The following is a 25468-nucleotide window of genomic DNA, read 5'->3' as shown; positions in this document are numbered from 1 at the left end:
AATTAGAATTTCTTTGAATCTTGCATCAAGATTCACAAGGTACTGGATCTCTAGTTTGAGCTAAGAAAATATATCTATTGTAAATTTGAGAAGAGAGATACTGTTTTAAATTTTCAGGTAGTTTTTCAGTACAGAAAATGCTATTACTACTTGTAGCTTAAACAATATTATATTGTAGGATAAATTTTCCATATAAGCACTTGTAAATTTAAATTGAATTCATATAATCAATATTATCGAGTTTGCAGGAAAAATAAAACAATTTCTGGAATTGTTCAATGTTTAATAATAGTGGTTAAAGATAGTTCTCATTCAGAAAATTTTTAATCTTGGCTTTGAGATAGAAAGTTTGAAAGTTTTAAAAAATCCTTTCTTATTTTGACACGATAGCTACATGCTAATAATCTAAATAAAATTTATCATGGTCATTTGTGATGCATTCCATTTCTGTTGGTTTTTAACTACTGTCACTGAGATTTTTAATGCATTGAGTACTATTATGAAGTAATAAAAATGCCCCATAAAATAAGTACGAACTTTGTACTTATAATGTGAAAGCAGCCATGAATATGTCAATGAATGAATGTCCATATTCAACAAAACTTTATTTGACAAGGTAAAAAACATTTACAGCTCATGTTTAATTAAAATAAAAATGGTGTGAGGTTGAATTTCATCCACAGGTTATAATTTGTTTACCATTGCTCTGGATCACATATTGGAGATGTGATTGGTCTTCATTATTTATCTTGCAAGGCATTGCTATAAACTACATTTATTAATGTTCTGAAGTCTTTCAGCCTATGCCTTGCCCTTTACATTCCTATAGTGATTTTGAAAATTTCCTTCCTGGTGATACTTCAGTCTAGATCATTTCTTATGTCTTCCCAAACATCCCAGAATTCATCATTTCTTATGGTGCCCTAATAATATGTTAAATTCAAATGCTATAATTTAGTCAAGTATTTCACAATGATTGAGCACCTACTTTTTTTCTAGTTCTTTCCTACTAGAAATAAGGCAGCTATTCTGTGTTTGGGGTATATGCACATTGAAAAATCTGCCTTCTTTTTCTTGGTGAATATGGTTTTTAGAGTATCTAATTTATGGTTTTATCTTAAGCTCATTTGTTTTTTTGAACCTTTAGGAGATTGCGGCTGAAAGCTTCTCTTATGAAACACACATGTGCCAGTATAATATGTTCAATTTTCAAGGAAAGTTCAGAAATTTCATCTCTAGTATGGGGGTTTGTAATCTGTTTATTTGAAATATGGTAAACTTTTGGTATATACATCTGGCCATCAGATCATGTTTTTCTAGATATTTGATATGCCTAAATTTTGCAACTTGTAGTGATATCTTACACTACAAGTTTTTACCATTCCTTCACATTCCCTTGCAAAAATTTTATTGACCAATAAGCATGGTTGCCTTAGGGAAAACTTTTTGTAATTTCTTTTGGTGATGACTTGATCTTGAAACAATTCTATTATAATAATTACTATTACCTCATTTTCATAATTTTGTAAATGGTTCATGTAGAAGCAGTCTTGAAGTTATCATTTAAATGTTACTTTTTAAAATTTAATATTCCATAGACTATTAAACAAAGACACATTTTTTTTTGTAGTGAATAAAATTATAAGTACATTAGTTTATCTTCTATACTCTATGGCTTTGCTGAAACCATCCTTGGCACAATTGCAATAACAGACAAGAAAACTGGATTGATATGCACTTTTTTGTTCCTATATGACTTTGATCTCCTCTGGTAGATCCCTATATTTTCATAGCTTTTCATTCCATGTGACTTAGAGAATATGAGTATTTGTTATGGCAACATATATTAAAATATTTTTGTGTTTATGGATCAAAATTATATTTGGATTACTATGAACAATGATTTCATCTGTGATAAAAGTTAAAATCCAGCAAGGTTTATTAGGTGAATTTTCTTTATAGGATATTTTAACATTTCCAGCTAAATGGCATAGTGGATAGAATGCTCTGTCTGGACTAAGGAAGATACATCTTTGTGAGTTCAAATCTGTCCTCACATACTTATTGGCTGTGTGACCCTGGAAAATCACTTAACCTTGTTTACTTAGTTTTCTTATCTGTAAAATGAAGTGTAGAAATAAATATTCCATAATTTTTACCAAGAAAAAAACAAATTAGGTCATAAAGAGTTGGACAGGACCAAACAAAATAATTGAACAAAAAAAATTCAGGGTATGCAGAATTGTATACAAATTGATGAAAGATAATATGAATGTGACAAACAATTTTAGCCATCAGGTTATACCTTGCTATGAATTTATTTGCTATGGTAAAATATATTTTTTAAACATGTGGTGATGTATTTCACAATTTCTACCATTTTATTGAGTACCCCACGTTGGTGATTTTTTAAGTTTCATATGATAATTCTTCTGTCATATCTTCCATTGATGACCTGGTTCTTAATTGTCATCAAATATTCCTCTTTTCCTACACATGTGGATGTGTAGTTTATTCATATTTTTGATATTTCTTTCTTGGTATATTATTGGATGAAGTTCAAGGGAAAGTTATCTATGAAAGCATTATAGACTTCATCTGGAGGCAAACTGATTTTGATTACATTGATATATCCAATGGCTCATATATGTTATTAGCCTTTACTATTGGTCAGTAAAACAATGTTTGTTCTGAAAGTATTTTTCTGATTATTTTCTTTTCTTGTTATTATATTCTTTAAGAATACTATCAGCCTTCACTCTCCTTTTTGGCAAAGAAACATTAATATTTTATAGCTGCTTCTATGTTTCATTAATATCAATATATTTCTAAAATTTGTTATGAGAAGTTTTACATTTCCAAAGATGTGCCTTTTTGCTATTTATCCTTCATTTTCAAAGAGGACCAGTGATATGGATCATGATTTGCACAATAATTCAATTTAAGTAAGGCAGAGTTGCACGAAGTCATCAGTCTCTCTCTTCATGAGTCATTGAAATCCAGTGAAAAGACAAAAGTCCAGATGGTTGATGATAGTCCAGAATGCAGTGGATGGATGATCTTGGTGTCTTCAATGCCTAGAGAAGCTCTCAGTATTCCACAGCACCTTCTTCATCCATCTTCATAGGTGCTGGAATCAATTGTTCTCTTCTATTCATTCTGCCAGACAACGTTTTCATATATTTGGGGCAGACATTTGCTGAACTCATTGATGGATTGAGTGCTGTTGGTTACCCTCAATGAAGCTAGCCTGTCTGCCTTCCCAATTACCAGGGTGTGGCCACTGCACAGGCTACAGCTTCTTGAAATTGATTTGGATGAAAATGGATACAAAGGGAAGATGAACAGCCCTGAAAAGGATTTGATATAATCCTCACATACGAAGTGTAGTTCTTTTTTTTTTTCTGAATCCACTACATAGCCCAAAGATGTGAATTAATGCACATATCTTTGAATGTATGTTTCCAATTAAATTTTGATTTCAGAATGCCAGTAAGTGTCCTAATCTTTCTATTTACTTTATCCAAATGACATATTGATATCATTGGAGAAAGATTATAAAATTAAGAATCTAGTTTTTTTTTTTATTTTTATAAATTTTATTTTTTTTTTTCATTTTACAAATGAAGAATCAGGTCTAGAAAGTTCAATATCATACTTGTTTAATATGATATGATCATTGTATCTCTGATATTCAGAGTTTATTGTCATTCAATATTGCTATTGCTATATCCAATATTTTCTGATTATACTCATTTCATTTTGTATCAGTTTATGCAAGTCTTTCTAGATTTTTTTGAGAGTATCTTGTTGATCTTATAGCACAATAGTATTACATCAAATCAAATGTCATAAATTGTTCAACCATTTTCTAATTGATAGGAATTATCTAAATTTCCAATTCTTTTCTATCAGAAAAGAGTTTCCTTAAATACTTGTTTATGATATATAAAGAACTTCCTTTTTAAAAATCTCTTTTGGGATACATATCTAGTACACCCCAGGTCATTACTGCTACCATAACCATACAGGATAGAAAACTCCTAGTGTTCATCACTAAGGATGGCATTTATTTGCTTTACTTTGGTATTCCCTTCCAATATGTCATATAGTTTATACTTTGAATCATAATAATATTACATGTGCACAATAACATAATAACTACAATTATTAAATAAAAGGAAGAATATCTGTGTATTTTAGGTATGGGCATGAGGATTATGTGTTTCTATGGGGTGAGATGGAGCTTATTATCAGAATAATTAGCCTCTAGGTATATTTATATGAGTTGGGGACATTTGAAAGAGTAAATTCTGTAACATTAGTAATTTCAGCTATCTTAACATATGAAAAATACTGTCTTCCATTTATTCTTCCACATCATTAGACTAGGGCTATCCTTCATTTATTTATTTTTTTTTCTCCCTCTGTCTTTAAAGGATAAAAATGATATTTTTTCTGAAAATTTTTATGGTGCCCCACCCTCTTTCCCAAATATTTTCCTTCCCTTTTCTGTTCCCTCCATTTTTATCATTTGACATACAGTAGCTTTAAAACAACAGTGAAACCTTCTTTCAGGGAAATAAAGACTCTTGCCTTAACAAACATACCAAGGGATAGGAAGGAATGCTTACAGTAAGTTAGGCAGACTGCCATGAACCCATGGTAAAGGGATTCCCAAGGAGACCACAAAGAAGTCTACTACTTTTGTAAGGAAGATGGTACTGGGACATGTTGAAGCATTTAGTATAATTTAATGAAAAGGTCCAGATATCATATCCTAAAATGCACAGATGTGTTGCATATTGTATTCTTTCAACGGGAACCTAATCACTCCCCTTAGATTTCACAGCCTGTCTACAAACAGGCAGACATGTGCAATATTGAAGGAAAGAGATGACTTTGTTTTTCCTGGATATGTCTTTGGATTAAACAGAACAAAACAGAGGTTGTCAGTATTGCTTCTAGTAGAATAATTTGGAGTTTTCTGATACATAAATTGAATATATTTAAAGGTAAGTATATGTTAGAATTGCATGCATTAGAGTAACTGAAATTATTTCATTTGTAAGCAATGACAGAGGTTATTAGAAGGTTTGAGGCCAATGAAAAAGGTCAGAGATTTCATTAGAGGCAGAAAACTGAAAAGAGTTTGGAAGAAAATGAATAAAGTTTATTTTTTAACATTTTAATTTATTTTAATATTTTTTCTTTTTAAATAATGAGTTCAAAATTCTCTCCCTCTCTCCCTATTCCCCACTGAGAAGGGAAACAATATGATATTATATATGTCAATTATATATGTCAAATCATGCAAAACCTTTTCATATAAATCATATATTTTTTTAAAAGTGAGAAAAATAAAGAGAGAAAACTAAACTATAATTTGTTCTCAGTTCATCAGTTCTCTCTCTAGAGATGAAAAGCATTTTTTCATTATTAGTCTTTTGGAACTATACTGGATTATTGTATAAATCAGAGTAGCCAAGTTTTTCATTGTTGATCACCATTACAACATCACTTTTATTGTGCACAATAATCACCTGGTTCTTTTTACTTTACTGTGCATCAGCATTATAGTTCCTGCCATATTTTTCTGAAAAATCTCCATCATTTCTTATAGCATAATAGTACTCCAAAATAGTCATATAACCATACAATATATCCAGCTATTACTCAATTGATGCTGATCCACTCTATTTTCAATTTTTCACCATTGCAAAAAGAGCTGCTATATATTTTTTGGTAATATAAGTTCTTCCCCTCCTTTATTTGATCTCATTGGATTTCAAACCTAGTAATATTTCTGGGTCAAAGAGTATGCAGTTCAATAGACCTTTCAGAATATGTCAAATTTGTTTTCGAGGATGGTTGTAACAGATCACTAATCCATCAGAACTTTATTAATATATTTATTTTTCTTCATCCCCAGCATTTGTCATTTCTTTTAGGTGTGAGATTGTACTTCAGAATTGTTTTAATTTACATTTCTCTAATCGATAGTGATTCAAATAATTTTTCATATAACTATAGATAACTGATTTCTTCCTCTAAAAACTGTTTATATCATTTAACTATTTATCAACTGGGGAATAGCTCTTATAACTGTGACTCAATCTCATACTCAGTATATATTTAAAAAATAAGGTCTGATTCAGAAACTTGCTTTATTTGTTTTTGATATTACTTCATTGTCTATGGCAACATTTAATATAATGTAGTTACTCTGCTTATCTCTTTTAATTAGGACTGCTTTTGGTTTGTCTGACATAATTATTGTTATACCTTGATTTTTTACTTCAGCTAATTCTACTCTGGTTCTTTATTTTAATTCTATGTATGTCCTTCTGTTCCAAATATTTCTCTTCCTCCATTTTATAAATACATTTGTTCTACTCACATTTGCAGCTATGTATTTTTCAATCCATTCCATTTCATCTTGTTTCTTCTTCTTTCTCTTTTTTAATTAAAAAGTCTATTTTGTTTCTAACAACTTCCTTCCTTATCAACTCTCCATTTTATCATTACCAGACCTTTGCACATATCTCTTTCCCCTCCTATTTCTCTACTGAATAAATTACACTTTTAACACAATTGAGTGTGTATAAGTATCATCATTCATCCTTAATTTTTCCTTCCACTGTAAAAGTTCTTTGCATGCATCTTTTATGTGCTACCTCTTCTTTACCTCTTTCCTAAGTAAATGTCTTTTTCAACCCTTCATTTTTTAAAGAGATAATCCTAACATAATAGATTTACACCCATGCCATCTATATTAATTTTAACTGCCCCAGTAATGATCATTTTCCCAAATAGAAATGTAAATCATTTAACTTTATTGAGCATCTTATGAATACTCTTTTCTGCTTACATTTTTATGCTCCACTTAATAATTGTGTTTGAATGTCAAATTTTATAAGTCTTTTTTTCTTCCATCAGGAATGTTGAATATCCTCTCTTTTATTTTTCTGTTGTTCATTTATGTCAATTGATTATAACTCTTTATGACTCTATTTGGAATATTCTTGGCAAAGGCACTCATTTTACACAGGAGAAAATTGGGACTAACAGGTTAAGTGACTTATATAAGATCCCACAGTAATTATGTGAGGACAGACTTGAGTTTATGTACATGGATCTTCCTAACTTCAGACGTGGACTCTATTTACTGCACCATCTATCTTTCTTCTCTTTCATTTAATATTTATTCCAATCCCTCCACTCCACCCCTCCTCTCCCCCCCTTAAAAAAAGATTACATTCAGTTTTGCTGGGTAAGATTTTTTTTTGTTGTAATCCTAAATCCATTACTTTTGAAATATCCATTGCAGTTCCTGCAGCCCTTTAATGTGATAACTTGGAGCTTCTGTGATAATCATTGTGACTTCACAATATTTGAATTCTTTCTCTTTCTTTCTTTTTTTTTAATCTTTATATATATATATATAGATATATATATATATTATATATGTATATTTTTATAATATTATCCCTTGTATTCATTTTTCCAAATTATCCCCCTCCCCTCTATTCCCTCCCCCCGATGACAGGCAATCCCATACATTTTACATGTGTTACAATATAACCTAGATACAATATATGTGTGTAAATCCAATTTTCTTGTTGCACATTAAGTATTGTTGCACATTAAGTATTAGCTTCTGAAGGTATAAGTAACCTGGGTAGATAGACAGTAGTGCTAACAATTTACATTCACTTCCCAGTGTTCCTTCTCTGGGTGTAGTTATTTCTGTCCATCATTGATCAACTGGAAGTGAGTTGGATCTTCTTTATGTTGAAGATATCCACTTCCATCAGAATACCTCTTCATACAGCACTGAAGTGTACAGCAATCTTCTGGTTCTGTTCTTTTCACTCAGCATCAGTTGATCTAAGTCTCTCCAAGCTTCTCTGTATTCCTCCTGCTGGTCATTTCTTACAGAGCAATAATATTCCATAACCTTCATATACCATAATTTACCCAACCATTCTCCAACTGATGGACATCCATTCAACTCCCATTTTTTAGCTACAACAAAAAGAACTGCCACAAACATTTTGGCACATACAGGTTCCTTTCCTCTATTTAGTATTTCTTTGGGATATAATCCCAATAACAGCAATGCTGGGTCAAAGGGTATGCTCAGTTTGATAACTTTTTGGTCATAGTTACAAATTGCTCTCCAGAATGGCTGGATTCTTTCACAACTCCACCAACAATGTATCAATGTCCCAGTTTTCCCACATCCCCTCCAACATTCATCATTATTTGTTCCTGTCATCTTAGCCAATCTGACAGGTGTGTAGTGGTATCTCAGAGTTGTCTTAATTTGCATTTCTCTGATCAGTAGTGATTTGGAACACTTTTTCATATGAGTGGAAATAGTTTCAATTTCATCATCTGAGAATTATCTGTTCATATCTCTTGACCATTTATCAATTGGAGAATGGTTTGGTTTCCTATAAATTAGGGTCAGTTCTCTATATATTTTGGAAATGAGGCCTTTGTCAGAACCTTTGTTTTTAAAAATATTTTCCCAATTTGTTACTTCCCTTCTAATCTTGTTTGCATTAGTTTTGTTTGTAGAGAAACTTTTTATTTTGATGTAATCAAAATCTTCTATTTTGTGATCAATAATGATCTCTAGTTCTCCTCTGGTCATAAAAACCTTCCTCCTCCACAGGTCTGAGAGGTAGACTACTTTCTGTTTCTCTAATCTATTTATTATCTCATTCTTTATGCCTAAATCATGGACCCATTTTGATCTTATCTTGGTATATGGTGTTAAGTGTGGATCCATATCGAATTTCTGCCATACTAATTTCCAGTTTTCCCAACAGTTTTTTCTGAATAATGAATTTTTGTCCCTAATGTTGGTATCTTTGGGTTTGTCAAAGATTAGATTGCTAAAGATGTACCCTTTTTTGTCCTTTGTATCTAATCTGTTCCACTGATCTACTGGTCTATTTCTTAGCCAGTACCAAATGGTTTTGGTGACTGCTGCTATATAATATAGCTTTAGATCAGGTACACTTAGACCCCCTTCCTCTGAGTTTTTTTTCATTAGTTCCCTTGCAATTCTCGACCTTTTATTCTTCCATATGAATTTTGTTGTTATTTTTTCTAGGTCATTAAAATAGTTTCTTGGGAGTCTGATTAGTATAGCACTAAATAGATTAGTTTGGGGAGTATTGTCATCTTTATTATATTCGCTCGGCCTATCCAAGAGCACTGAATGTCTTTCCAATTATTTAAATCTAACTTTATTTTTGTGGCAAGTGTTTTGTAATTTTTCTCATATAATTCCTGACTATTCTTTGGTAGATGGATTCCCAAATACTTTATACTCTCAACATTTGTTTGGAATGGAATTTCTCTTTGTATCTCTTGCTGTTGCATTTTGTTGGTGATATATAAGAATTCTGAGGATTTATGTGGATTTATTTTGTATCCTGCCACTTTGCTAAAATTCTGAATTATTTCTAATAGGTTTTTAGCAGAGTCTTTGGGGTTCTCTAAGTATGCCATCATGTCATCTGCAAAGAGTGATAGTTTGATTTCCTCATTTCCTACTCTAATTCCCTGAATCTCTTTTCTCGGCTCTTATTGGCTAGCATTTCTAGTACTATATTGAATAGTAATGATGATAGTGGGCAACCTTGTTTCACTCCTGATCTTACTGGGAAAGATTCCAGTTTATCTCAATTACATACTATGCTTACTGATGGTTGTAAATATATGCTCTTGATTATTCTAAGGAATAGTCCATTTATTTCTATACTCTCAAGCGTTTTTAGTAGGAATGGATGTTGGATTTTATCAAATGCTTTTCCTGCATCTATTGAGATGATCATATGGTTTTTATTACTTTGATTATTAATATGGTCAATTATACTAATAGTTTTCCTAATATTAAACCAGCCCTGCATTCCTGGAATAAATCCTACTTGATCATAGTGTATTATCCTGGATTATGATTTTCTGAAGTCTTTTTGCTAATATCTTATTTAAGATTTTAGCATCAATATTCATTAAGGAAATTGGTCTATAATTTTCTTTCTCAGTTTTTGATCGACCTGGTTTAGGTATCAATACCATGTCTGTGTCATAAAAGGAGTTTGGTAGGACTCCTTCATCCCCTATTTTTTCAAATAGTTTATATAACATTGGGGCTAATTGTTCTTTAAATGTTTGGTAGAATTCACATGTAAATCCATCTGGTCCTGGGGATTTTTTCCTGGGGAGTTGATTAATAGCTTGTTCTATTTCTTTTTCTGAAATGGGACTATTTAAGCAATTTATCTCCTCCTCTGTTAATCTAGGAAGCCTATATTTTTGGAGGAAGTCATCCATTTTACTTAAGTTATCAAATTTATTGGCATAAAGTTGGGCAAAGTAACTCCTTATTATTTCTCTAATTTCCTCTTCATTGGTGGAAAGATCCCCCTTTTCATTTGTAAGATTAACAATTTGATTTTCCTCTTTCCTTTTTCTGATCAGATTTACCAAAAGTTTATCTATTTTATTGGCTTTTTCATAAAACCAACTCTTGGTTTTATTTGTTAATTCAATAGTTTTTTTTTACTTTCAATATTATTGATTTCTCCTTTTATTTTTTGCATTTCAAGTTTGATTTTTGGTTGGGGGGTTTTAATTTGGTCTTTTTCTAGCCTTTTAAGTTGCAGGCCCAATTCATTAATCTTCTCTTTCTCTATTTTGTTCAAATAAGCCTCTAAAGATATAAAATTTCCCCTTATTACTGCTTTAGCTGCGTCCCACAGATTTTGGTATGATTTCTCATCATTGTCATTATCTTGGGTGAAATTATTAATTGTTTCTTTAATTTGCTGTTTCTCCCAGTTATTCTTTAAGATGGGATTATTCAGTTTCCAATTACTTTTTGGTCTATTTACCCCTAACTTCTTACTAAATGTAGCTATTATTGCATTGTGGTCTGAGAAGAAGGCATTTATTATTTCTGCCTTCCTGCATAGAATACAAGATATTGTAAGGATGAATGTCTAAATTTTGAAAATAAAAGGTTTTAATTAAAAAATAACATAAAAGTGTAAAAAAGTAAGATAATTAATTTGCACAGGGAAGTCCAGCTTTTCAAAAAATATATTTGACCATAAATTACTTAATAAGATGCTTACAGCTGAGATGTCTGTAACCACATCAAATATTAAATGAAAACAAAGATAAAAATCTTATTAGAAAGCTTGATTTTTCAAAAAATAATTTGTATTGAGTATATACTTCTTGAACATCTGCAATGCACAAAAGAGTGCTATCTGTGCCCAGTTTGTCCTTCCTACACTTGGGATTGTTATGGACATGGATTCTGCTTCTGAAGAAATCAGAATCAGATCTTTTATGGAGAAGCAGTATGGAACTATTAGAATGAAAAATTTTTAAAAAAATCTTCAATTATTTTATAGAAATGCTTGTTTTATTTCAGAAATTAAAAATAAAATTTACAAAGGGAAACAGAAAGGAACATTTTTTTTTTTTTTCTGATAAGTGTAAGGATCTTTCTACAGAGAAAGGAATTTAATTCCCAATGGAGAAAGTAAGTGCTTGTGTATTATGGAATCATAAAATTAATCCACAAAAGACTTAGAACAAGCCAATAATTAGAAATTCTCATATTGATATGGCTAGTCCATCTTCTTTCTTTCTTTCTTTTTAATTCCCTTGATATTTTTGACCTATTATTTTTCTAGATGAATCTTGTTGTTTTGTTGTTGTTGTTGTTGTTGTTGTGGTTTGTTTGTTTGTTTTTTGGTTTTATACAATTTTCTTTTGGTGGTTTGCTTGGTATGGTACTGATTAATTTAGGTAAAATTTAAAATTGTCATTTTGATTACATAAGTTCAGCCTACCAGTGAGCAATTAATATATTTACAATTGTTTAGATCTAACTTTATTTGTGTGAAAAATGTTTTATAATTGTGTTCCTATATTTCCTATGTTTGTCTTGGCATGTAGAGTTCCAAATACTTTATATTTCTTATAGTCATTTTAAATGAGATTTTTCTTTCTATCATTTGCTTCTGGACTTTGTTGGTAATATATATATATATATATATATAAAATGCCAGTGAAATTTGTGTGTATTGGTTCCGTAAGATTCTCTAAATGTAATGTTATATCATCTGCAAATAGTGATAGTATTGTTTCCTCATTACCTATTCTAATTCCTTCAAATTTTTTCTTCTCATATTCTTAAAGCTAACATTTTTAGTGCATCTTTCAATAATAGTGGTAATAATAGACATCATTATGTCACCCCTGTTCTTATTGGGAATGCTTCCAGCTTATTCCCATTACATATAATGCTTGCTGATGCTTTTAAATAGATTTTGCTTATTATTTTATATGTTCTCTATGTTTTTGTTCTCTATGAGTTTTCTATGTCCTCTAGAGTTTTTGATAGAAATGGTATTTTGTCAAAGTTTTTTTATAATATTTTTGAGATAATTATATGATTTCTGGTAGTTTGTTATTAATATAATCAATTAGGGTGATTGGTACTAATTTTTATGCTTCCTTTACCACGTGGTTGACTCTTTTTTCATAATCCTCCTACACAACTCTCCTTTTTCCCCAAAATTTTCTTCTACCCCTCTTAATTGATTAAAAAAATAATTTCAGCTCTTCAAGACAGCTTTTTGAGCTTGAGACAAATTAAAATTTTTCTTTGAGGCTCCACATGTAAGCATTTGGCAACTGCTTTTCTCTCCTGAGTTTATGTTCTTATCTTCCCTGTCATACCTTTCTATGATCAACGTTCTTTATTTCTTTATTTTTAAAGTATTTTTGTTTTGCTCATTTATAATGAAAAGTGATTTCTAATATTCTTTTTTTTAAACTTTGAGTTTCAGTTTCTCTCCCTTCCTTTCTCCTCATCCCTCTCTGTTGAGAATGTAAACAATTCAATATAAGTTATGCATGTGCAGTCATGGAAAACATTTCTATAAGTCATGTTGTAAAAGAAAACATAGTATCCCCCAAAAACTTAAAAAAATAGTTTTTAAAAAGTGCTTCAATCTTAAATGGTCAAAGAATATGAACAGACAATTCTCAGATGAAGAAATTGAAACTATTTCTAGCCTTATGAAAAGATGCTCCAAGTCATTATTAATCAGAAAAATGCAAATTAAGACAACTCTGAGATACCATTACACACCTGTCAGATTGGCTAGAATGACAGGGAAAGATAATGCAGAAGATTGGAGGGGATGTGGGAAAATAAGGACACGGATACATTGTTGATGGAACTGTGAATATATCCAGCCATTCTGGAGAGCAATTTGGAACTATACTCAAAAAGTTATCAAACTGTGCATATCCTTTGATCCAGCAGTGTTACTACTGGACTTATATCACAAAGAGATTTTAAAGAAGGGAATGATACCTGTATTGCAAGAATGTTTGTGGCAGCCCTCTTTGTAATGGCCAGAAACTGGAAATTGAGTGAATGTCCAGCAATTGGAGAATGGCTGAATAAATTGTGGTATATGAATATTATGGAATATTATTGTTCTGTAAGAAATAACCAATAGGATGATTTCAGAAAGGCCTAGAGAGACTTAGATGAACTGATGCTGAGTGAAATGAACAGGACCATGAGATCACTATATATTTCAACAACAATACCATGTGATGATCAATTCTGATGGACATGGCCCCCCTTCAACAATGAGATGAACCAAATCAGTTCCAATAGAGAAGTAATGAATTGAACCAGCTATACTCAGCGAAAGAACTCTGGGAGATGACTATTGATCACTACATAGAATTTCCAATCCCTCTATTTTTGTCTGCCTGCATTTTTGATTGGGGTAGCCTGTGAAGGATAATTGTACACTATTTCAAAAATAATTGTTTATATATATATATATATATACATATATATATATATATATATATAGTATTTTATTTATATTTTAACATATTTAACATGTATTGGTCAGTCTGGGGAGAAATTGTAACAAAAGGTTTGGCAATTGTCAATGCTATAATATTACCCATGCATATATCTAGTAAATAAAAAAAAAGATATAATAAAAAAAGTGCTTCAATCTGCAATTATTTCTCTGGATTTGGATAGGCAATGTTTATTGTTTGTCCTGCACAGTTTTCTTGGATCATTGTATTGCTGAGTATAATTATGTCATTCACAGCTTACTCATATCTTACAGTATTGCTGTTCCTTTGTACCCAGTACATTTCACTTTGCATCTACTCATGGAGCATTTTCCAGATTTTTCTGAGAACATCCTGATCACCATTACTTATAACAAAACAGTGTTTCATCATAACTACATGCCACAATTTATTCACCTTTTTACCAAATTGATTTTCTCTGTCCAAATTTTCAGTTCTATGCCTCAAGAAAAGAGCTGTTATAAATAATTGTGTACATATAGGACCTTTTCCTTCTTTTTTTTTTTTTTTTTCTCTTTTGGGATACAGACTTAGCAATGGCAGTGATAGGTCAAAGAATATGCATGGTTCTATAGCTTTTTGTGAATAGCTCTAAATTGTGCTACAGATTAATGACTTGAATCAGAAAATGTCTCATTTTCCCCATACCTCCTTCACTATTTGTCATTTTCCTTTTCTGCCCTATAAGCCAATTTAATAATGTAGTAGTTCTTCAAAATCATTTTAACTTGCATTTCTCTAATCAGTAGTAAGTTAGAACATTTTTTCCATATAGCTATAAAAGTGATGATTACTTCATTTGAAAATTGTTCATACATTTTATCATTTGTTAATTGGGCAATTGTTTGTATTTTTATAAATTTGACTCTATATGTTTGAGAAATGAGTCTTTATCAGAGAAATTTGCTTCTTAATTTCTTTCACAATTAGTCTTAACTATATTCCCTGCCTATTTTTCTACACTTTCTCTCCTTTCATCCTGTTCTTCCTCAAAAATATTAACATACTACTACTCCTTCCCCAATCTGCCCTCCCTTCTATTTTTTTCCCATCCACTTCTTTTTCTACTATCCTGTAAAATAAAATGGATTACCATACCAAATTGATTGTGTATGTTATCCCCACATTGAGCTAATTCTGATGGCAGTAAGCTCCCTTTTATCAAATTGAGCTCTGCTCCTGAGGCACAGGGAACCAGTCCCAAACTCCTTTTTTTTTTCTGGGAGCCAGAGGCTTTGTCAGTGTCTTTATATATACTGGGGCCTCAGGTGCTAGGGACTAAAGCCTCTGTTTTCAGGTAGTCAGGTGCAGTTGTGTCTGTTGTGCCAGGATTTCAGAGATCACAATTTGCTTTCTTTGCTGGGGCTCAAAGTTTCAAAATTGGTTTGTTATCCTACTGGCCCACTGAGTTAGTTGGAGAGGCTTCTACTTCTGATCTGTGCTTTGTTTAAGAGATTCCACCAAGGTTGATATCTGTACTCACCTTTTATCCAAATGAGATAGACCTTTCTTGAAGTCTTTCTAAGTTATCTAAAAATGAAAATTGTTCTACCTCGTCTTTTTTTTGGTTCTGTCACTCTAGAAACCATTTAAGGGTTTCATTTAATGAAAATTTGAGAGAAATGGAGAGCTCAAGCAACATCCTGATTTCTTTCCACCATATTGACTCTGTATCTATGTATGTATTTATACATACACATATACATATAGTACCAAATATTGTGAAATTTGTGCACATAATAGATTGCATAGAGGAAGCAACCATATGTATTTATATGTTTGCTTCATTAATGCCCAATGAAGTCAAGAGATTCAGAAAAAGGAAAAAAAACTGAATTTATAAATCAACAGCTGACCAAGAAAGATAGTTGGCAATGGGATTTGGATTTTAGATTAATGGTTTGAAATGTAGTGATGAGAGACTCCTGCCTGGGAATAAAGAACATTTTAAGTACACTAATCAAATATATATTTGTCTGGAGACTTGTGATCCTAATGAAATGAATTTTAAAGTAAATATGAGGAATGAGAAAATACTATATATACATATATGCATATAATATATGTATACATGCCAAGCTAGACATCATAGAATATAGCTAAATGTGAAGGAAGAATAACATTTTAGTTATCCAAAGTCTGGAAAAGAAAAAGTTAAGAAAGATCAAAAACAATGTCTATCCAAAATTTTAGGCAATAACAGAAGAATTGAATACCCTAATGTGATAAAAGAATCAACTTTGACCTTAATGTATAATTGAGACTCAGGATGATACCTATGAGTATTGTAGAATTGTTTTATTAAAAAGTTAAAAGGATAAAGGAAGGAAGGAAAAAAAAAAAAAGGAAAAGAGGGAGAGAGAGAAATTGAGGGAGGAAAGTATTAGGTACATACTGTATTCCATATACTAGGCTAACAGATGTTACATCTTTTAAATCTTACAATAACCATGAGAAGTGGATAACATTGTTAGCCCTCTTTTACTGTAAGGATTGGGAGAAAGACAGAAAACTTGCTCAGAGTCACATAGTATATGGCCATATCTGAATTCAAGTTTTCATGGCTTCAAATCTAGTGCTCTTATCCATTAGAAAAGGGCAACAGAAATGTTGGTTGCTTTTTCTTGTTATATTGATGGTCTGTTACTGAAAGAATATATCAAATATAAAGTGAGAGAGGATAGGACAAAGGAAATTGACAACAAACTGAAGTGAAAGTTGATCATTTTTTAAAATCGAAAATAATTCTTTATCCAATAGAATAACATTTGCACCAGGAATAAAAAACAACTATGAATAGCTATTGGGTATATAGGTAATGGGAAGGGGGATATAATAAGCAGCATATAGGTAGCACAGGACCTAGAGATAGGAAGAACTGAGTTCACATGTGACCTCAGCCACTTGTTATGTGTTCCAAGTCATGTCACAAGCCTGTTTAACAGCCTCAGTTTTCTTATATGTAAATTGAGCTGGAGAAGGAAATGCCAATCCACTGCAGTATCTTGGCATAGAAAATTCCAAGTAGGATCAAGAAGAGTCAGATACAAATGAAATGACTGAACAACAACAACAAAAACATATTTTACAGATATAATAAATATAGGTAAGTGATAGAAAGAGACTATTTAATTGTCTTTGATGAATTCAAATCTTTTAGGTCCAATGGATTACAAAAAGTTAGGTACTTAGAGATCAGGAAGCTATGAATATAAAATCACTGAGATATATAAAATAGAGCAGAAATTGAGAGATATGCTGTAAGAAGGGAGAAAAAGAAAATCTCATGTTTAAATAAGGAAAAAAGCAGTGTCTCTAAACCAGAGATAAAAAGAAATGTTTATTGAAGGGGAAGTGGTGATTACAAAAGGGTAGCATAACTTGGTAAAATGCAGATTATATGAGAATAAATTTATTTTCCCTTTGGAGAGAGTGAATAGATTTATAGTTCATGGAAATATTATAAGCCACATTTAAATGGATTTTGTCAGAGAATTTGACAGACTTTTTCATATCATAGAATAAGAATGTGGAGTAGATAGAAATACAAGTTAATATATTCAGAGCTATTTAAATATTAGAACTACAGGTTTTTTTTTTATTAATATCTCTACATAATCATGGCAAGAAGATTCCACTGCACATAGTCCATATTATATGAAAATCAGTTGAAGGAACTGAAATTCTTTAAATTTGGAGATTGCAGAAGATAAAACTCAAGGGAAAACATGAAACTGTCTTCAAGTAGACTGTCATTTGGAAAAGAGATTATACTTTGGTCACAGATGGCAGAACCAGGAGCAATGGGCAGAAGTTGAAAAGAAGCAAATTTATGCTTGACATCAGCAAATGCTTAGGGAAAAAAATAGAACTATTCAAAAGTGAAACTGACTGCTTTGGGAGATGATGTGAGTTTTCTCTCATTAAGGAAAATTAAGAAAAAGCCTACTTTGTAGGGATTCCTTTGAAGGTAGATGAGTTTGTAGATTTCTGAAGTTCCTTCCAGTTCTAAAATTTCATGATTACAAACAAAAATTGTTTTGTTTCTGTTCACACAAATAAGTATAAGATTCTGTCCACATTCCCCAAAATAAATCCTTGTTCCTGGTGAAAGGCCCATTTCTATCATTAGAGATTTCTAATGTAATTGACAGCATATCCAGCATCCAGAATTCCACCAGCTGACAGATGTACCATAACTCACTCTAAGAGTGGGGAGTGCTCCAGGTGGGGAGGTATAAATCTCATTCTCCTAAAAAGAGTATATCTGCTTATCATCAGACTGTCACACTCATAGATAATGTAAGACATATTCTTTTGGTCATGTCCTTAGTTCCTTTCCAGCTTTCTTGGTGAATTTTTTTTAGCTGATCTTGAAGCTACATTTAGTTTTCACTGTTATTGTTCAGTCTGTCATCTTCCTTCAGTGTTTCCTGTAGTAATTTCCTCTAATTCATGACATCGGAGTTTAGTAAAAATAATTTGAAAGGTAATTCCTTAAAGATGGCCCTCAGAGGACGGCACAATCAAACACTAATTTTACTAACTGGAAAACAATAGAAAGTGGGGCTGTTTGAGTTGCTGTTAGTTTAAATGAACAATATCCTGACTGACTCTATTTTCCAACTAAATATGGGGGTGGAAAAAGATCAGTTCAGAACAAGAGGTCCCGAATTTGACAGTTTTGTTTTTAAACAATACTTTTCTTGAAATAAAGTGATTTATTGAAGTAATTACTTAAAGGAAATTAAATAATTTCTTATGTTTTTGACTGAAGAGACATATAAAATTGCAAATGTTTCATTGTGTTGAATGTGTGCTGTCAAGAGATGTAGCAAGCATTTAAACTCAAAGTGATGCAATTTTAAAATGATGTACAAATCCATATCCATCAAAATGATAAAAATAATTAAAAGTCATGTGTGGTGCTAGTAAAGTTGTGGAGAAACAGAAACACTCATTCATTCATTCATTACTAGGTAAACTGCAAAATAATTGGTCTTGTTATTTAACTTTCTATGGAATTCTTGGTGTAGAAAATCTCTGTCCTAATGCATTTTAGCAACTCATGATACTTAGACTCTTCTAAGCTGGACATTTTCAGTGGTGTTAAATGATTTGCTCACAGTCATAAAGTGAGCATGTGGTCAGAATCTTCTTAGAAATAATTTGGCAGGCTACAGTTCATGTTATAAAGTGTAATTATACCTTTTGACTTATAACTGCATTTTTATGAGTATGTTCCAAAAGTGGACTAAAAATAAAAGGAACAGATTATTTGTCAGTCAGTCAAGAAACATTTATTAAACATTTACTATATATCAAAAACTGATCTTTACAGATATTAAAAAAAGGGAAAAAATCCCTGCTTTTGAGTAACTCACAATCTAATGGAATAAGAAGAATAACCATTCATAGTAGTCATATTTGTAATAATAATATTACCACAACAAATGTTATTGTTCAACATTTTATTCAGTAAATTGTAGTGCATTAATAAAAGAGAATTCTATAGTGAAATTATAATAGAGAAGCATAAGAAATATAAAGAAAAATGAAATTATCATGCATATAATATGAATGAATAGTATATAAAAATTAATCAGAAGAACAATGTGCACATTATCTCCACAGAAGTTGATATTGAACGAGAATAAGATGGCGAAAATTTCCTGTTGGCATTTTAGAGTGCATTATTAAATAGTTATCATGGAGCTAAATTGTTTGAATTTCAATTTGTTTAATTGTAAACAGCTGCAAATCTTAAGTGATTTAATGTTTTAATGTTTAATGTATTGTTCACAGTAAACCATTTTATGTTAAAAAAAAAACAAAAACAAAAACAAAAACAAAAGCTGTAGCATCTGTCACTAAAAGTCTGCCTTTTCAGTCTTTGAATGCTCAGAACCGGGAGCTTTTGGTAAAAAGAATATCTCTTAAAGGTATTTCCTCTTTTTATTTTCCCTTGAACTAGTAGTATTTTGTGGAGGCAATGGAAATTTTATTAACCATCTTTCTGCTGTTTATCTTAATACTAAATTAACTATCTCATAACCACATCATTTATATCTATCTATCATCTATTTTGTTAAATATTTTCTAATTACATTTAATATTTTGATGTTTTTTTTTTATTTTGAGTTTCAAATTTGCTTCTTTTCTCCTGCCCCTCCCCAATACATTGAAAAGGCCAATGATATGATATTTATTAGAAATATGAAGTCATGCAAATTGTATTTCTATATTAGCCATACAGTTTGACAACATTTAAAAATGTCAGTGACTCTATTATTTTTGAAATAATAATTCGGAGCTGTGTTGGCACATTAACTCTTTGTGGGGTTTTTTGTTAGTTTTTGAAATGTGCTACACTTAAATTGGGTTTAAATGTGATAGGGACTAGAGATTACATATTTCAATCTTCTCATTTCATAGAAGAGAAAACTAAGGTTGAGAGTGAGAAATTTTCTTACCCAAGGCCTCAAAGCTACTTGAAAATAAAAAGTACATCCCAGGTTTTTGAATCCTTTTTTCCCCAGATATTTACCATTACATCAATGTTTTTTATGCCTTAATCTGAATTCATCAAATCTCTTAATCTTTTTTTCTCCAAATTTCTTAAATCTTGAAAGCATCTAGTTAAAAGAGTGAATGGAGTGATGATTTTGAACTCAGAACAACCTGAGTTCAAATTCTACCTTGTATATTTTCCGGCTTTGTAAATCTGTGATAATTGCTCTGTCTCCCTCAGTTTTTGCTCCTCTAAAATTAGTATAATAATAGCATCTACCTTATAAGGTTGTTGTGAATAAAAAATGAAATATTTTTTTTGTAAAGTGTTTTGCACATCTTTAAGTTAGTTATTCTATGTTAGCTATTAAATTATCACATATGTAATTATAAGGATAGAGAATAAGCCTCTTATTTAATTAATACAGAGGATTCCTAGATGAGGAAACTCTTTTCCAATAATTTCTTTCTAATTTATAATCTTCATAATTTGATGTTAAACTCAGATAGAAAAAGGGACCATTAAACTATACATAAAGATTCCTGTAAGTTGTATATTGACTTAGAAAAGCATCTAATAGCATTGCCTATATTTCATACAATATCAATTTATTTTGTTAAATATTTCTCAACTACATTTTATATTAGTTAGGGCCCACAGGAGGCTGTGTGTTGGATATCTATAGCAGAGTGCTTTGAGGGTAAGTGATATATTCAAAGTCATCCAACCAGCATGTGTGAGAAATCAGATGTGAGCCCAGGACCGTCTGGCATTAAGCTCTATGTACACTGAACCATGAAGCCTCTCATATAGTTATAATGATTTACAAAAAGCATAATTCCATGTAATTTATGTTTGAACCATGAAATTTGCAATAATATCATCTATATTTTACCAGCATCCATTACTAATTTGGTTTTGACAGTTACCTTGATAATGGGAATACCATGTTCTGGATAATAAGCATGGAGAGTTTGGTTAAGGACAGATATGTAGGGTCATGAATGAATATTATGGTTAAAGAAGAAATCTCTTATGAGGGTTTTTTCATAGCCTCACTACTTTTGGATTAAATGATGAAATCAGTGTTTTGAAATTCTTGTTCAAGTAGATCCAGAGCAACTCCACTCCTTTCCCTTTTACTCAGAAAATATATTTCCTACCAGCCCTTTAGTTTTCTTCAGCATTCTTGAAAATGGAAAAGGCATTGAATCAAATTCCCCACTGGTGTTTTGATTAAGAGAAATATAGATCAATGCACATTTCCTGTATTTATGCATATATCTACTCCAAATAAAGGAGACAAATTTAACCATTTCACTAGGATTGATGTAATTCATTTACAGAAAGGGAAGAACTTGTGACTTCTAAAGATAGCAGATTCATTCACTACCAACTTATTGGTTATCCTTAGCTTATATTATCTTTCTAGGAAATATTAATTAAATATGATTAGCTTCTAAAATAATAATAGTAGTATAATTCACCAATGATTTCAAAAACACTTTTTTAAAATAACTTATTTCCTTGAAAGATTGTCAAGTTTTACTAATTGTCATTTATTTCTTTTTTTTTTTTTTTTCCTTTTGGTGAATCAAACTTTTTTTTTTTTTCTTCTTTAATATTCCTTTTCCCTTTGGATTTGTAGACATTGGCTAAAGGTCTTGATACACTATTTGTGGGGACTCTAAAAATGAATAGTGATGACAATCTAATACTATTCTGTAGTCTCTGGTGTTTAGGGATACTTTTCTCTCTTTTTTTCCCCTTAATATGTTTTTCCTTAGTATTGAATTCTTTAGATCAGTGGTAGCAAATTCAGATAGAAACAGAGGTTACTAATCAATACATGACGATCCTTGTGAGGTGTATATTGACTTTAAAATATAATATGATCTGTTTACTGTATTTTAAAAAATGTCTATAGTTAAATATTTCCCCTTTACCTTTTAATCAAGTTCAAGATAGTGAATGTTGTGGCTGGTTTGACATCTCTGCTTTAGAAATTATGGCCATTACCTCAGGATCAAATGCTGCTGATTCCACATTGCAGCCTTTACTCTTGGTTCTATAAAATTTCACAATTTCAGCTTCCAGAAACACTTTACTTTTATATATTTTTTATTTTATTTATTTTATTTTTAAAAGTTTTTTATTTTCAAAAAATATGCATAGATATTTTTCAACAAAGCCATGTATTACAAATTTATTTCTCCCTCCTTTCCATGAACACTGTCACCTAGATGGCAAGTAATACAATATATGTTAAAATGTTCACTTGTTCTATATATATTTCCATAATTATCATGCTCTACAAGAAAAATCAGACCAAAAGGGGGAACATTAGAAAGAAAATAAAACACAAGCAAACAATGAAAAAAAGTGAAAATGCTATGTTGTAATCCACAATCCTCTCTCTGAGTGCAAATTGCTCTCTCCATCACAAGACCACTGGAACTATCCTGAATCACTTCATTGTTGAAAAGAACCAAGTCCTTCAGAATTGATCATCATGCATTCTTGTTGTTGCTATGTAGAATCTTGGTTCTATTCACTTCACTTACTATCAATTCATGTAAGTCTCTCCAGGCCTTTCTGAAATCATCCTGCTGATAGTTTCTTATAGAAAAATAATATCATATAAACCATATATTCATAAACCTTAATTTATTCAGCCATTCTCCAACTGCTGGCCCTTCATTCACTCAGTTTCCAACAAACTTTACTTTTAAAGGGGTTGTTTTCTTCAGTTCATTCCCCCCCCCCCCATTTTGCCAATTCTGTTTTTTTTTTTTTTGATGTTGTTTTCTTCCATTAATTTTTGTGTTTCCTTTTCCAAGTTGTTGACTTTTTTCTCATATTTCTTCTGCAGAGCTCAAATTTTTCCCTCAATGTTTCTTTTCCCTCTCTTTATTTTTACTTTTTGAGCTCTTGTAAGATGACATTTTAATTTTAGAGCAATTCATATTCCCCTTTGAAGTTTCATATGCAGGCATTTTAATATTGTTACCCTCTCCTAAATTTGCATTTAATCTTCCCTATCAACATAGTAGCTTTCAATGGTCAGTTTTTTTTTTTTTTTTTTTTTTTTTTTGCTCATTTTACAAGTCGACTTTGTCACACAAAGGGCGTTATCCCAAGTTTCTTGCACTGGAGATTATGGGCTTAATCACTGGCTTTCCACTTCAGGATCTCTGATGCTGGTAGCTTGCCCAGTGGTCTAGAGTAGCCTGGCCTAGTTTTGCCTATTGTCCCTGAGTTCTAGAACTACCAATTGGCCTTCTGTGATTGGGCTCCAGGCTCACAGATGACCTGTTGGGTCACTAGCCTGCTAAATTAGGACTGAGGAGCTTTACTTATTAATCTTTACTATAGCTAAGGGCCTGACACAAGATTTCCCAGACACAGCTGTACTAGACCATGCTCTTTTCCCGTTTTACTCAAGTTATCCTGATAATTTTTTAAATGTGTCTTAAACTAGAAAACAGTTTCACTCTGAATGTTTTTGTATTCTGTCTCCATAATCTTTTTAGAAGCTTTCTTTAATATTGTTTCTGGGGGAAACTGTAGCTCTACCTATACAGTATACCCAATATCTTGGCTACATCCTTTATTTTATTATAATTCATATTTTTATAGTACTTTCATTGTGGACTATCTGCATCTAAAATGCCTAAAACAGACTTACTTTGATATTGATTATATTTATGATTTCACAGAACTAAGCACTCCCTCCATTGATAGTTTAGCAATTCATTCATATGCTTCTTATAGCCTGTTATTTTCCTTTCTATTCCATTCAATACAGAAATCTATTGAACATGTCAAGGTCCTTCCTTTATTTAGCTCTCTCATCACTACTAATGTTAAGAAGTATATAGTGAATATCATCAAAGAAATAAAGATGGGAGTGAGTAAATTGTCAGGAATATTGGGTAACTAATGGAAAGTATACATGCTTCATTGGTATGCCAAAGTAAGTCAAAGAAAGCCCTCATCACTTTTAATGGACCCACAGTTATGAACTTACACATAAATGAACTAGAATTACATTATCTAAATATACCTACATGAGTTATAATTTGTAATGGGAAGGGAAATCCTAATCATCATTAAGAAGATGACATGATCTTTGGAGTATTGGAGGATTCTGGTACAACTGGTATTTTTTTTTTTTCCACTTCATATGTGCCTTTGTGTTTTATATGTTTTTTTTTTTCTAAATATAAAATTATTAGGCTTTTAAAATTAATTCTGCCACTCCCATTTATGTTGTTGATTTGTTTAATTCATAGGTTTTTTTTTTTTAATCATGATTTATTATTCTGCATTGTTTGTATTTTTTTCTGAAACCAGATAAATTGGCAATTTTCCCTTGGAATTAGTTTTATTTGATATTTTTGTAATTGTCCACACTCTCAGATTCTCCCCCAGCATCAGTGTACCATCCCCATTCCAAATTGTGTGAATTGCCTTAATTTTTTAAAAAAAATTATCTATTAATCCCACTTTTGATACTTTTTTTTTTATTAAAGCTTTTTCTTTTTGAAAAGATATGCATGGATAATTTTTCAACATTAACCCTTGCAAAACCTTGTGTTCCAATTTACCACCCTTTTCCCCACCCTACCCCTAGATATCAAATAATCCAATACATGTTAAACATGGTAAAATATATATTTAAATACAATAAATGCATACATATTTATACAATTATCTTGCTACAAAAGAAAAATAAAATCAAAAATAAACAAAAAAGTAAGCAAATAACAACAAAAAGAGTAAAAATACTATGTTGTTATCCATACTCAGTTTTCACAGTCCTCTCTCTGGGTGTATATGGCTCTCTTCATCACAAAGTCATTCAAACTAGTCTGAATCTTTTCATTGTTGAAAAGTGCCATGTCCATCGGAATTGATCATTGTATAATCTTGCTGTTGTGATATACAATGATCTCCTTATCTCCTGGTTCTGCTCATTTCTTAGCATCAGTTCATGTAAGT

The sequence above is a fragment of the Sminthopsis crassicaudata genome, chromosome 6 (assembly GCF_048593235.1).
Source record: "Sminthopsis crassicaudata isolate SCR6 chromosome 6, ASM4859323v1, whole genome shotgun sequence".
NCBI lineage: Eukaryota > Metazoa > Chordata > Mammalia > Dasyuromorphia > Dasyuridae > Sminthopsis > Sminthopsis crassicaudata.
Note: the sequence above shows the minus strand (reverse complement) of the source record.